The sequence below is a fragment of the Hylobates moloch genome, unplaced genomic scaffold, assembly GCF_009828535.3.
Source record: "Hylobates moloch isolate HMO894 unplaced genomic scaffold, HMol_V3 SCAFFOLD_18, whole genome shotgun sequence".
Lineage (NCBI taxonomy): Eukaryota > Metazoa > Chordata > Mammalia > Primates > Hylobatidae > Hylobates > Hylobates moloch.
Window position 1 is genome coordinate 77,533,512 of NW_026652293.1, and position 12,897 is coordinate 77,546,408.

Sequence of the window (12,897 nt, forward strand, 5' to 3'; positions counted from 1 at the left end):
TTAGTCATTATTTTACCTTCATTTCATGGCTTTTCCAAAATAAGATTCATGTGTGAAAAATGCCCTCCGTAAGGGCGAGGTCTTTATTTTGTTCTCTGCTGTTCTGTAAACGATACCAGCACATCATAGGGTTCAAATATTTGTTAAATGAATGAAAACCATTTTCAAATCCTGCTTTGTCCTTAGACATTTTTGGATTGCTTTAAATGTTCTCTTATCCTTAGCATAATATTAGCTATTTAATAGAGCAGGTAAAATGTTTTGCCTATTTTTTTTGTCTCTTATAATCGTGTGAAATATTCTGAATCTGGTCTTCACTTTGGTGTTTTTTGACCTTAGGCTGCCCTTAAACTGAAGTCACAGCCTAGCTCAATGGCACTGGCTCCTCCTTGTGTCAGGAACGTGATACTACAACCACTAAATGCCAACCTGCCAAGAATCAAGCTTCCCCGGGTCAAACATTTTAAGTGGTCCAAATGCTATACATAATTAAATGATGACACCACGATTGGGCCACCTTATTGGGGCTCATTTGCTCTTAAATAGTCTTACTCCTATGCCCACTACTATATATATATATATATATACAGGTACAGAAAAACACTTTTAATACTTGTAACCATTTATGGCTTTTGGAGTTAGTTTGTACTTCTTATCAATATAAGACATCTACGTTGACAAAAGAAATCGAATGTTGACTGAGCGTGGTGGCTCACGCCTGCAATACTAGCACTTTGGGAGGCCGAGGCAGGCGGATCACTTGAGGTCAGGAGTTTGAGATCAGCCTGGCCAGCATGGTGAAACCCTGTCTCTACTAAAAACACAAAAAATTAGCTGGGTGTGGTGGTGGGCATCTGTAATCCCAGCTACTTGGGAGGCTGAGGCAGGGGAATTGCTTGAACCTGGGAAGCGGAGGTTGCAGTGAGCCGAGATTGTGCCACTGCACTCCAGCCTGGGTGACAGAGCGAGACTCTGTCTCGAAGGAAAAAATAAAAAGAAAGAAAGAAAGAAAGAAAATGAAATCAAATGTCTCAGCATATTTTAAATACTTTATATGGAACAGTTGATTTTCATTTTCTTTCAAAAGCCTACCAAAATTGAGGAGTTAGTGTTTTTTTAATCCCATGAAATCGATTTAAAAGGAAGAAAATTATTTTTCAAAGGGACAAAAATTTTTTTTCAAGAGTAGTATTTGATTTCTGTTTTGTGTACATGGTAGAATACTGAGTGAGTTGTTCCTGGCCACTCTCGCTGTTGAGGAGATGGACCCGTACAGGGACGGCCCCAGGAAGGCCTCTTTAGCTGTCTGAATGAAGTGATTTTGACTCTCACCATCAGTGGTGTGCTGGAGCCAGACTGTGCCGACTTATCCCAGCTCACAAGAGCTAATGGCTAAATTTCAGGAATTCTGCAAACTATTGTTAAAGCTAGTTTATATTAAAAATAAATTATATAGACTTAATTCAATTATATTAAAAAACAAGGGTGCTTTCTTCAGCAGCACTTATCTAAGATCAGAACAACATTGAGAAGAAGAGCATGGCACCTACACAGGCTGACACACACATTTGTGAAGCGGTCCATATTTTTTCAGGTTATTCTGTATAAAATGCAAAATAAATGCTTTTATTAACAATGACAAAAAGAAAGGTAATAAATACTTACAATTTACCACTTCGTAATTACTTTACTATATTTTACTCATATTTATGCTTTGAGGTTATTTGTGTCTAGTGTATGTATGGTGGATGTACCATATAATGTTCTGCTATTGTGCATTTCTTCCAGACTCCACCTTTAGTGATTTCACGTTTGTAATTGGCAGCTTGAAATTGATCTTGGAACAATGGAAATAAAACCACAATGGAAATAAAAAAGGATCCAAATCAGGACTTTTTGCCTATGAGGAGCCAGTGATAACCAGCCCATTACTATATGCAAAATGGGTTTATATCTTTTTTCTCTACTCCAAAAACTTAACAAAAGAAGGAATTATTAAACTTTAAAAAACTATTTTAATTTTATTTTACTACATTGGTTTCAGTTTTTTATTTTAGTTTATCATTTATTTGTTTTTGAGACGGAGTCTTGCTCTGTCACCTAGGCTGGATTTATTTATTTATTTATGTATTTTTTTGAGATGGAGTCTCGTTCTGTTGCCCAGGCTGGAGTGCAGTGGCACCATCTCGGCTCCACCTCCCAGGTTCAAGCGATTCTCCTGCCTCAGCCTCCTTAGCAGGTGGAATTACAGGCACCTGCCACCAAGCCTGGCTATTTGTGTGTGTGTGTTTGTGTATTTTTAGTAGAGATGGCATTTCACCGTGTTGGTCAGGCTGGTCTTGAACTCCTGACCTCAAGCAAGATACCTGCCTCGGTACCCCTTCCCCCGACCCAGCCCTAACAAAGTGCTAGGATTACAGGCATGAGCCACCATGCCTGGCTTGGTTTCAGTTTTTTAAATAGTTGTTTGAAAAGATAACTTCAATAATTTTAAATTCTTTAATAATTTTAATGATGTTAAAAATAGTTTTAAAAGGTTGCTTGAATTTAATTTAATTTATTTATGTTGAGACAGAGTCTTGTTCTGTCACCCAGGCTGCGGTGTGATGGCAGCATCGCAGAGCTCACTGCAGCTTCAGCCTCACCTGCTCAAGTCATCCTCCTATCTCGGCCTCCAGGGTAGCTGGAACTACAGCCACACACCACCATGCCTGGCTAATTTTAAATTTTTTTGTAGAAACAGGGTCTTACTGTATTGCTCAGGGTGGTCTTGAACTCCTGGACACAGATGGTCCTCCTGCCTCAGCCTTCCACAGTGCTGGGATCACAGGTGTGAGCCACCTTGCCTTGTCACTGGTTGAGGGTTGTGACTGCAAGTTGTCCAGGTTCTTGGCATTTTGAACAAATAATTGGACAAAATGCCCAGCAAAGCAAAGCAAAGTATGAAGCAACAAAAGAACAAAAGCAGGGATTCGTTGAAAATGACAGTACACTCCACAGTGTGGGAGTGGGCCAGAGCAGCAGCTCCGGGGACCAGATGCAGAATCTTCTTGGGTCCAAATACCCACTAGAAGTTTTCCATTGGCCCCTTCATGTCCACCTCATGTAAATGAAGTGCTAGCCCACAGTCAGTCTGAATGGTTGCAGACAGCAGCCAACCAGAGGCTGAAATGAAGTTACAAAGGTTACACCCCTGTACAAACAGGAGTTGGTTTTCGCAGCCAATCAGAGGCTAGGGTGAAGTTACAAAGTTATACCTCTATGCAAACAAAGGCTTGGCAGGCCGTCAGTCTGACTGGTTGTGGACAGCAACCATTCAGAGGCTGGAGTGAACAAAGATGCAAACGAAGACTCAACCCGCAGTCAGTCTAGTTTGTTGCAGACAGCCAATTTCCCATCTGCCTACCAGAAAAGGTAGTGAGTTTGCAAAGGGAGTCGCCTCTGGTCCTTTTGTTACTTAGGCTGGAAAGTTAGGGTTTTCCTTTCAATTTAGTTCTAGGAAGTCAGTGTGAAACAGCCTCGGGTTCTCTGCCTCCAGACCCTATTCCCCTGCCTCAGCCTGGCCTAAAAGCTTTACTTTAATCTTCAATCAATTCACTTAATTCAAAGTTTCATTTAGTAGAAATAGGTTAACCAACCTTAATATTATATATGATTTTATCAATTATTTTATATTTTTGTTTCATTTTCTAGTTCCTGTCTAATGTCTGGTTTTCTTATTTCTAAACTTCTTCCTTTTATTTTCATCATTAAGCTATGAATTCTTTTCCTATCTCCTGTAACTTTCTTTTCACTTATTTCAGTGTTTTTACATTTTTCTCTTCAGCTGTCTCCCTTTGCAGACAGACCTTGCTCTCTTTCTCAGAATTAATGGCCTGATCTTTTCCTGACCTGTGCTCCTTCTTGCCTTCTCTTTTTTTTTTTTTTTTTTTTTTTTTGTAAGACAGAGCCTCGCTGTCGCCCAGGCTGGAGTGCAGTGGCGCGATCTCGGCTCACTGCAGGCTCCGCCCCCCGGGGTTCACGCCATTCTCCTGCCTCAGCCTCCCACTTCTTGCCTTCTCTTTCATTCTTAGCTCACCTTTAGGATCCTCACTACTCCTGAGGCTGAACTGTTAGCAATACGGTGTCCTCCACTGTGGCCAGGATCCCAGCTCCATCCCGATACCATCTGGACATGTGCAGGGCCCACCTGGCCCCTTCTGCTGTTCTCCCATGTCTTTGGCACCAGAAATAGGATGTGAGGATAGTGCACAGGATCATTCGGTCATTTGTTCCTCTAGCCCCGTATTTCAGAACATGGGAGGACAAGAGAAGCTCTGAGTCGTTTTTGCTTCTGCTATAATTTCTTTTTATTCTCATCTCAAGGAATTTGGAAGGCCTTTTGAAATAAATGCATCTCATTCCATTATCATTTGAGGAAAGAGACATTTGAGAAGAAAGGGCGATTAATATTTAAACACCACCTCCCTTCCCCTTCCTCATTTGCTCTTGTGTTTTTTTCTTCTCACTCGCTCTCTTACATTGCCTTTCCTGGGCAACTGCGTCAGCGAATTGCACTGAGAGGCACCTGGCTGGTGAGCTGCCTTGGGCTGAGGCCAATGTGATCCTTCAGCTGGGAGCCACCGCTCTGTTTTAGAGGGCGAGCCATTGCTGCCGCTGATGAGCTGCGCCTGGGGCTCAACGAGTCCATCTGAAAAGCCATCTCTTCCAGCAGCAGGGAGCCGCTCGCAGTGCTGCTTTCATCAGCCTTCGTGAAAGATGAAAAGGGCTTCGTCTTTTCCACACACACTTGACTCGAGCAGCCTGGGGGTTTGGAGCACTGATCTCCCCTACCGTTGAAAATCCACATGTAACTCTTGACTCTCCCAAAACACAACTAACAGCCTGCTGTGGACTGAAAACCTTACTGATAACATAAATGTCAATTAACACATATTTTATATGTTATATGGATTATCTACTGTATTCTTACACTAAAGTAAACTAATGTTACTTTAATAAGAGAAAACATTAGGCCAGGCGTGGTGGCTCACGCCTGTAATCCCGGCACTTTGGGAGGCTGAGGCAGGTGGATCACTTGAGGCCAAGAGTTCAAGACCAGCCTGGCCAACATGGTAAAACCCCATCTCCACTAAAAATACAAAAATTAGCCAGGCGTGGTGGCGGGCGCCTGTAATCCCAGCTACTTAGGAGGCTGAGGCAGGAGAATCGCTTGAACCTGGGAGGTGGAGGTCGTAGAGAGCTGAGATGGTGCCACGGCACTCCAGCCTGGTTGAGAGAGCTAGACTCCATCTCCAAAAAAAAAAAAAGAAAGAAAAAAAAGAAAATGTTATTAAGAAAATCATAAGGGGCTGGTGCAGTGGCTCACGCCTGTAATCCCAGCACCAGCACTTTGGGAGGCCAAAGCAGGTGGATCACTTGAGGTCAGGAGTGTGAGACTAGCCTGGCCAATATGGTGAAACCTCGTCTCTACTAAAAATAAAAAAATAAACTTAGCTGAACGTGGTGACACGTACCTGTAATCTCTGTTATTTGAGAGGCTGCTGCAGGGGAATCGCTTGAACCCCAGAGGCGGAGGTTGCAGTGAGCTGAGATGGTGCCACTGCACTTCAGTCTGGGTGACAGAGTGGGACTCTGTCTCAAAAAAAAAAAAAAAAGGAAGAGAAAATATATTTACTACTCCTTAAGAGGAGGTGGATCATCATAAAGGTCTTGATTCTCATCTTCACATGGAGTAGGCTGAGGAGGAGGAGGAGGAAGAGGGGTTGGTCTTGTTGTTTCCAGTGGCAGAGGCAGAAGAAAATCCACATCTAAGTGGACTTGTGTTGTTCACACCATGTTGAAGGGTCCACTGTGCCTTTCTTTTCCCTGCAAGGAATGGTAGACTGATACACAGCCTCATCTCAACTTTCACTTCAGGAAACAAGATTTTAGGTCTATCCAGGGTTGCCAAGTTTCTGAAGTACTGAGTGAAGATGTTGTAACTAATATACTTTATTATGAAACTGAGGATTAAGACATCCTTCATAACCAGCTTTTCAAGCCAAAGTGATATAGATAGTATAACACAAAAGAGTAAATTGTTTTATGAATAGTTTATGTATATGAGGCGGGATTTCTGTTATCCTTTGTTATTTACTGTGGTTTTGATGGATGAGAGTGAAATGTGCTTATCTTGTTTTTTTCTAATAAAATCTTTTTATTTAAAAAATTTCAAACTTCTAAACGGTAAGAGTGTGGCCCTGAACTCCTGCGCACTTCTACTCAGATTCGCCAGTCCCTCATGATCTGCCACGTTTGCTTTCGCCTCCTCTTTCTCCTTCTCCCTCTCTCCCCCGTTTCTCTCTATATACCAACAAACACACATACGTATTTATACATTTTATTATTATTGTTATTTTATCATCACCATTTTGCTAGACTATTTGAGAGTAAATTGTAAACATTGTAACCTTTCCCTGAAATGCTTCACTGTGGATCTTCTTTCTTTTTTCTTTTCTTTTTTTTTGGAGAAAGGTGTCTTGCTATATTGTCCAGGTGGGAAATGGACATGAACTCCTGGGCTCAAGTGGTCCTCCCAGCCCAGTTTCCCAAGTAGCTGGGACTACAGGTGCGCACCACCGGGGTCTTCCTTCCTTCCTTTCTTTTTTTTTTTGAGACAGAGTCCCACTCCATCCCCCAGATGGGAGTGCAGTAGCTCGATCTCGACTCACTCAACCTCCACCTCCCAGGTTCAAGTGATTCTCATGCCTCAGCCTCTCGAGTAGCTGGACTTACAGGTGTGCACCACCACGCCTGGCTAATTTTTGTATTTTTAGTAGAGACAAGGTTTTTCCATGTGGGCCAGGCTGGTCTCCAACTCCTGGCCTCAAGTGATCCGACCACCTTGGCCTCCCACAGTGCTGGGATTACAGGCGTGAGCCCCTGTGCCCAGCCTCAGTGTGGGTCTTCTAAGACAAGAACATTCTCTTACATAAGCCACAGTGTCTGTGTGTGCTCTTAAAAATAATCTTAGAGTCAGAGCACTTGGGTTAAGATGTCATTTGGCCCATTCCTCTGCTTCTTGCAGGTACATTTCTAAACAGTACAAAACTGATATTTTCTGGGAGTGGTAGATCCAAATTCTTATGGGGGCCAGCCTGTGATATAAAAGTGAGAATCAGACAGAGTTCATACTGTACTCATGACATGTATGTATGCCCCACCTAAACAAATAAACATGCCAATCCTAGACTAAAAAAAAAACTGTAATAAGAAAAAATAAACAACAACAACAACAACAACAAAAATATCTGATGGCCAAATTTGTCACTTGGGTCAACAATGTGCGGCCCTGGATCTACCGTCAAAGCTCCCGTTGCGGGGGGGGATTATCCACAGCTTTCTTTGGAAGCACTGTGTTATAGTTAAGAAGTTCTCCTTTAAGTCCGAATGCTCGATTGAGATTTAGGAGAGGCAGCAGTTGCAGTGGCAGGTAGCATGAGTGCTGGACTGTGTGTGTGAATCCCGTTTCCACCATTTGCTACCGGTGTGATCTTGGGAAAATTCCTTAACCTTTCTGTGGCTGATTTTTCCTCATCTGTAAAATAGTACGTATCACACAAAGCTGTCATGAGGAAGAAGTGAGGAAGAATGTTTAAAGGACCTTACGCCAGAGTCTGGCACGCGTAATAAGTCACTGTAGAACTGGATTCTGCTAATACGAACCTGATAGCTAGAGGCTATTTTTGCTCACATCCATGCAGATCATGATCCTGGTATAAGGGGAGAGGGATGCAAGGACCGTTCCTCCTGGAAGACATAGAGATGTTCATTCTTGAGCCAGAAAGCTGCTTAATCTGCTTTTCTCCCATTGTGAGTGACTTTCTTTTGTTCTTATCCTCGTTTTCTTTTTTTCTTTTTTCTTTCCCCCTTTTTTTTTTGAGACGGATTTTCGCTCTTGTTAGTACAGATGGGGTTTCACCATGTTGGCCAGGCTGGTCTCGAACTCCTGACCTCAGGTGATCTGCCCACCTTGGCCTCCCAAAGTCCTGGGATTACAGGCGTGAGCCACCGCGCCCGGCCCTCATCCGCGTTTTCTACTCATCCTTCTTGTCAGACTTCTCCCCAGCTCTTTCCTGTATTTCCCTAGTGCCAAGGGGGTCATTGCTTGAATATTAACTATACGTGATCCCTGACAAGTTGTTTAATGTCTCTGAACTTTAGTTTTCTGTCTGTAAAGTGGGGACAATAATAGTACCTACCTCCTCGTTGTCGTGAGGTTCAGTGAGTGAATGTAGGGATTACTGTGTCAGGACAGTCCCTGGCACACAGTAAGTGCTGTGGGACTCTCAGCTGTGGGATAGGATGTGCATTCTCTTTAATAGCCCTATTCCTCCGCGGTGTACTCTATCCTTGTGATCTCAATTCTCTTTTTGCTGGCTCTCTTTTGGAGGTTTTTCTTCCTCTTTTTCTCCTCTGCAAGTGCTCTTATTGAGGTCAGTCGTCTTCTTTTTGTCCAGGTCTAAGATTCTGCTTATTCTCTTAGCCTTCTGTAATATTTTATTTTTTTACTTTGAGACAGGGTTTCACTCTGTTGCCTAGGCTGGAGTGCAGTGCCACGATCTCGGTTCACTGCAGCCTCAACCTCCTGGGCTCAAGCAATCCTCCCTCGAGTAGCTGGGACTACAGGCATGCGCCACCATACCCCAATAATTTTTAAAAAATTTTTGGTAGAGATGGGGTCTTGCCATGTTGCCCAGGCCACCTTCTGTAATATTTTAAACTGTAGCAACCTGGCCAGGCTCATGCTTGTAATCCCACTACTTTGGGAGGCTGAGGTGGGAGGATCACTTGATCCCACCAGCCTGGGATTCAAGACCAGCCTGGGCAACATAGCGAGACTCTGTCTCTATTAAGAAAAAAAAAAAATTAGCTGGCCATGATAGTGTGTACTTGTAGTCTCAGCTGCTTGGAAGGCTGAAGCAGGAGAATCGCTTGAGCCCAGGAGTTTCAGTCTGTAGTGAGTGTGATCGTGCCACTTCTCCAGCCTGGGTAACAGAGCAGACCCCATCCCCTCAATCCCCCCACCACCACCAAAAAGGAAGACAAAACCATGGAGATTATCTTGCAGCCAGAAGCTTGGGGGTAGGGGACAGTAAGGAGGTTATTGGAGAAAGGGAAGTGGACAGGAGGAGGGAAAGGAGGGAGTGGGAGGGAGATATTGGCTGATTGGCTGAGCAGTGGAGAGCTAGTGATGGCAGGATTCTGCAACGCGATGAGGTATGGGGTGGATGAGTGTGACATGAAGCTGGCAGTTACAAGATAAGCCATGTAGAAGAAGTGTTGTGATTAGTGAAAGGAAGCCGGGAAATAGAATAGAGTGGCGAAGCACCTATCAAGTGTTTTCAAGATAAGGAAGATACCTGAATATTTTAAGGCAAAAGAGGAAACAGCTAATAAAGAAAAGAATGAAGATGCTGAGAGGGAGAGGCAAGTGTGTGAAGAACAAGAGCTGAGTGTGGACACGAAAAACTAAGAGGGAGATTTGCTTCTTTGAGGAGGAGCACTTTTTATTTCTCCAAGGCTAAGAGCACGAGGCAAGAGCTATACGACATTCCTGTAAAGTGGTACAAAGTCAGCGACTGTAAAGGTGACATGAGGATTAATCATAGCATCCAGTGATCGTGCAGTTCACATCTGTTGAGTGAAATGGGTGATAAGGACGTTTTCTGAGATGAAGGGAGTGAGTATTTTGGAGCTTGAGGCAAGAGATGCTCCAGAATAGCTGTTTTGAGGGAGTTTGCCAGGAAGTCAACAGACGACTGAGTGGATTGTTAGGCAACACCCAGGACAGATTTGATGTTGGATGGGGTGAATTTGTAATAGGCCGTGGTTTTTTATTTTATTTTATTTTATTTGTTTTATTTTATTTTATTATTTATTGCAGCAGTGCTTTGCAGGAACAAAGAACGTGAAAATTAGAGATGTTCAGGATTATGGACTAACAGCAGGCAGGATGGAGGGTGAAGGGCCCAGAGTTCAGGGTGGTGACAGTGGCCATTATGAGTGGCTGAGTGTAGAGGATTGAGCAGCCATGTGTAGATTAACTGCCAAGCACAGCTCCATGAGAGAGCCCAGGCCAAACTAGCGGAGGAACCACGCAGCCAACCCGCAGAATGGCGGAAAAGAATAAGCCATTGTTGATTCCGTCACTCTGTGGCAGGCAGCCTGTTACACAGCAGTAGAAGATGCATGCCATGCCTCCTGTTGACTGCACAAAGCAGGGAGCCTGAGGCAAGGAAGCCTGGCACAGAAGCAGAGGTCAGCCGGCTGGAGAAACTGGGCAGGTGGAGAAGAATAGAGGGGGCCTCTGGGGAGCACCCAGAAATATCCAGCACTTCTGGAGAAGTGCAGGTTTTAGAATGTGAGAGCGAGAAGGGGGCTTGCATCTTGAGATATACACGCCTGGTGGCAAGTTGTGGTGATGTTAAGTGCTGGAGGGAGCCCAGACACAGCTCAGACTGTCTCTTTTCTTCCGTCCCGTTCACTCTCAGCAGAGGACCTTGCCTTGTACTACACAGAGGACAGAGAAGTCTCTATATGCGAGTTTCTTCATCATGCCATTTCCAAAGACAAACTAGGGATACAGATATGAATTGTATGATAAAACTTGAGATAACAGATAAGTCACATTACTTTTCTAAGTCCGATTCAATCTTGTACCCCTACTTGTCAAGACCGATAAAAAGTTAATATTAGTAGTTTTCGTGGCTTCTTTTCATCTCTTATATTGTACAGTAAGTCTTCTCTTAACCTTTCAATCAGTTGTTGGAAACTGCGACTTTAAATGAAATGATGTACGGCAAGTCTTTGATAATGTTGTTACAAAGTTGATGAGAAAAAAATGGTTTTGTTATACGTCCTTTTGCTTTCAGTTGCAGCTTCCAAGAACCCATCAATGATACTCAGAGAAGACTTGCTGTTCTGGGACCCCAAGGCTTAGTGCAGCCTCTGGGGGAAACTGGAGAGAGGAAAAGCATTGCGCTCATGAGCTGTCTAGGCCTGAGGCAGGGACAGCATCCAGGTCGTCTGCACCAGGCTCAGCCACAGGGAGCCTTAGCACAGCTTCCAGGGCCCCAGAGCTCAGTGAAGAGATGAGCTCTCCACAAGAGGAAAGAACCTCGTCCAGTGCAGTGGAGGAAAAGAGAAGAAGGTAGATGAGATACAGGTGAGCTAGTGGAGCGGTTTGTAGGTGTACAGTGTGAGTTCTTGAGGAAGCTGTGGTATTGTTCTTTAGGCCACTGTGGCCTCATCAGCAAAAGAATCTTTGCCTTTTTTTCTTACATCATCAGGCCTTTGTGATTCGAGACTAGAGAGAAAGAAGTTGCTGAATGCCTGGAAGATGTCAATCGTGTGGGCTTTGTTTCCTGGGGTCTCCCCGGGCAGGTGAGACCATAGCAGATTCGCTCAGCAGAGAAGAAGATGGTGATGGGCTCCTCAAGGGGATGTGGGAAGAGGGAGAGGGAAATTTCCTATGATAGGGAAGAACTTGCCGTTCTCTCACATGTAGCAACTTGCAGGTGGCAGGACCTAGGATGGGGGTGGCTGGAAGAACACTGAGCACTGAGTGCCTGGCCCAGGCCTTCCCACCCCTCAGGAAACCCACCCAGCCAGCGAACAATGCCCTCATCAGCCTTCTTCTGTGCACGGGCTCATTCCCCGTAGCATTAAAATATGCTCACATCATTCAGGTCTTCAGGATCAAAAAAGAAAAAACATCCTCTTTAACATCATGTTCCTCTCCAGACACCGCTTCCCTCCCCTTTACTTCTGTTTGTTTTTTGGGGGTTTTGTTTGTTTGTTTTTTGATGTGGGGGTCTGTGTATGTTGCCCAGGCTGGAGTGCCGAGTCAGTGGCTGTTCACATCACGATCTGTGCTCACTGCAACCTTCGCCCCCACTTCCCCTGGGCTCAAGCAATCCTCACGCCTCAGCCTCATGAGTAGCTGGGACTACAGGCATCCACCACCACGCCTGACTTCTCCCCTTCCCTTCTTAGATCCTCCTTGACCCACTGCAATCTAATTTCTCCTCCACCTTCAACAGAGAGTGCCCATGTCAAAATCACAGCTGATCTCCTGTTTTACTAACTCCAGTGGATATTTCTCATAATTTACCTCCCTTGACCTCTCAGCAGCATTGGAAAGCCAAGGATGACTTTGTATTTTCTTTTTCTTTAGCCTCCATGCCACGGCCCTCTCCTGGATGTTCACTTCCTTCTCTGGCTCCTCTGCTCCATCTCTCATGCAGGTTCCTCTTTCTTGGATCATTCCTTGAATGTGGGTACTCCTCAGACCTCTTCCTTGTCTTTCCCAGCCAATACATTCTACGTAGAGGAGCTCTTCTGCTCCTGTGGCTTCATGACCAGATCCATGTCTCCAGCCAGATCCTTCTCCTGCACTTCACACTCTTATGAGTATCAAGTCTGTGGTTCGACGTTACCCTACTTGTAAGCCAGTAAGTTAGCTTGTTACTGTTTCATGGATGTTGCCACAAGACTTGAGACTCCTGGGTCAGTGACACAGGACTTCATTCCTCTTGGCACAGCAGGCAACATGAGCATCAGCTTGTGGGTGACAGTTACTCCTGCCCTCACCTTTTCCTGGTGATGGGCCCAGCTGGATGCCTGCACAGGCAATGGGTGGCATTACAGAAAGGGAACAGAGTTTTCAGAACAGAGAATTTCAGGGAACAGAACAGGGGATATCTACTGCTTTTATAGCAAGCAGGAAGCAAGCCTGCTCTTTGGCCTGGAGGGAGACATTACGTCATCTCTCGAGGCTGCTCACTGCGACGTAACCCTGAGAGAAGGCCGGGGTTTTCATGGCATAACCAGCAAGAACAAGCATGTTGGAAA

General features: G+C 44.6%; 1 protein-coding gene and 1 non-coding gene across 7 annotated transcripts in view; both read left to right on the forward strand.

Annotated features, from left to right (window-relative positions):
• The window catches only part of EFCAB2 (EF-hand calcium binding domain 2), a 161,531-nt gene that overhangs the window by 75,466 nt on the left and 73,168 nt on the right, over positions 1-12,897 (forward strand). The gene's annotated exons all lie outside the window — the stretch shown is intronic.
• On the forward strand, positions 1,487-1,590 carry LOC116458136 (U6 spliceosomal RNA). Its single transcript, XR_004245209.1, has one exon. It is a non-coding gene; the product is annotated as a U6 spliceosomal RNA (small nuclear RNA).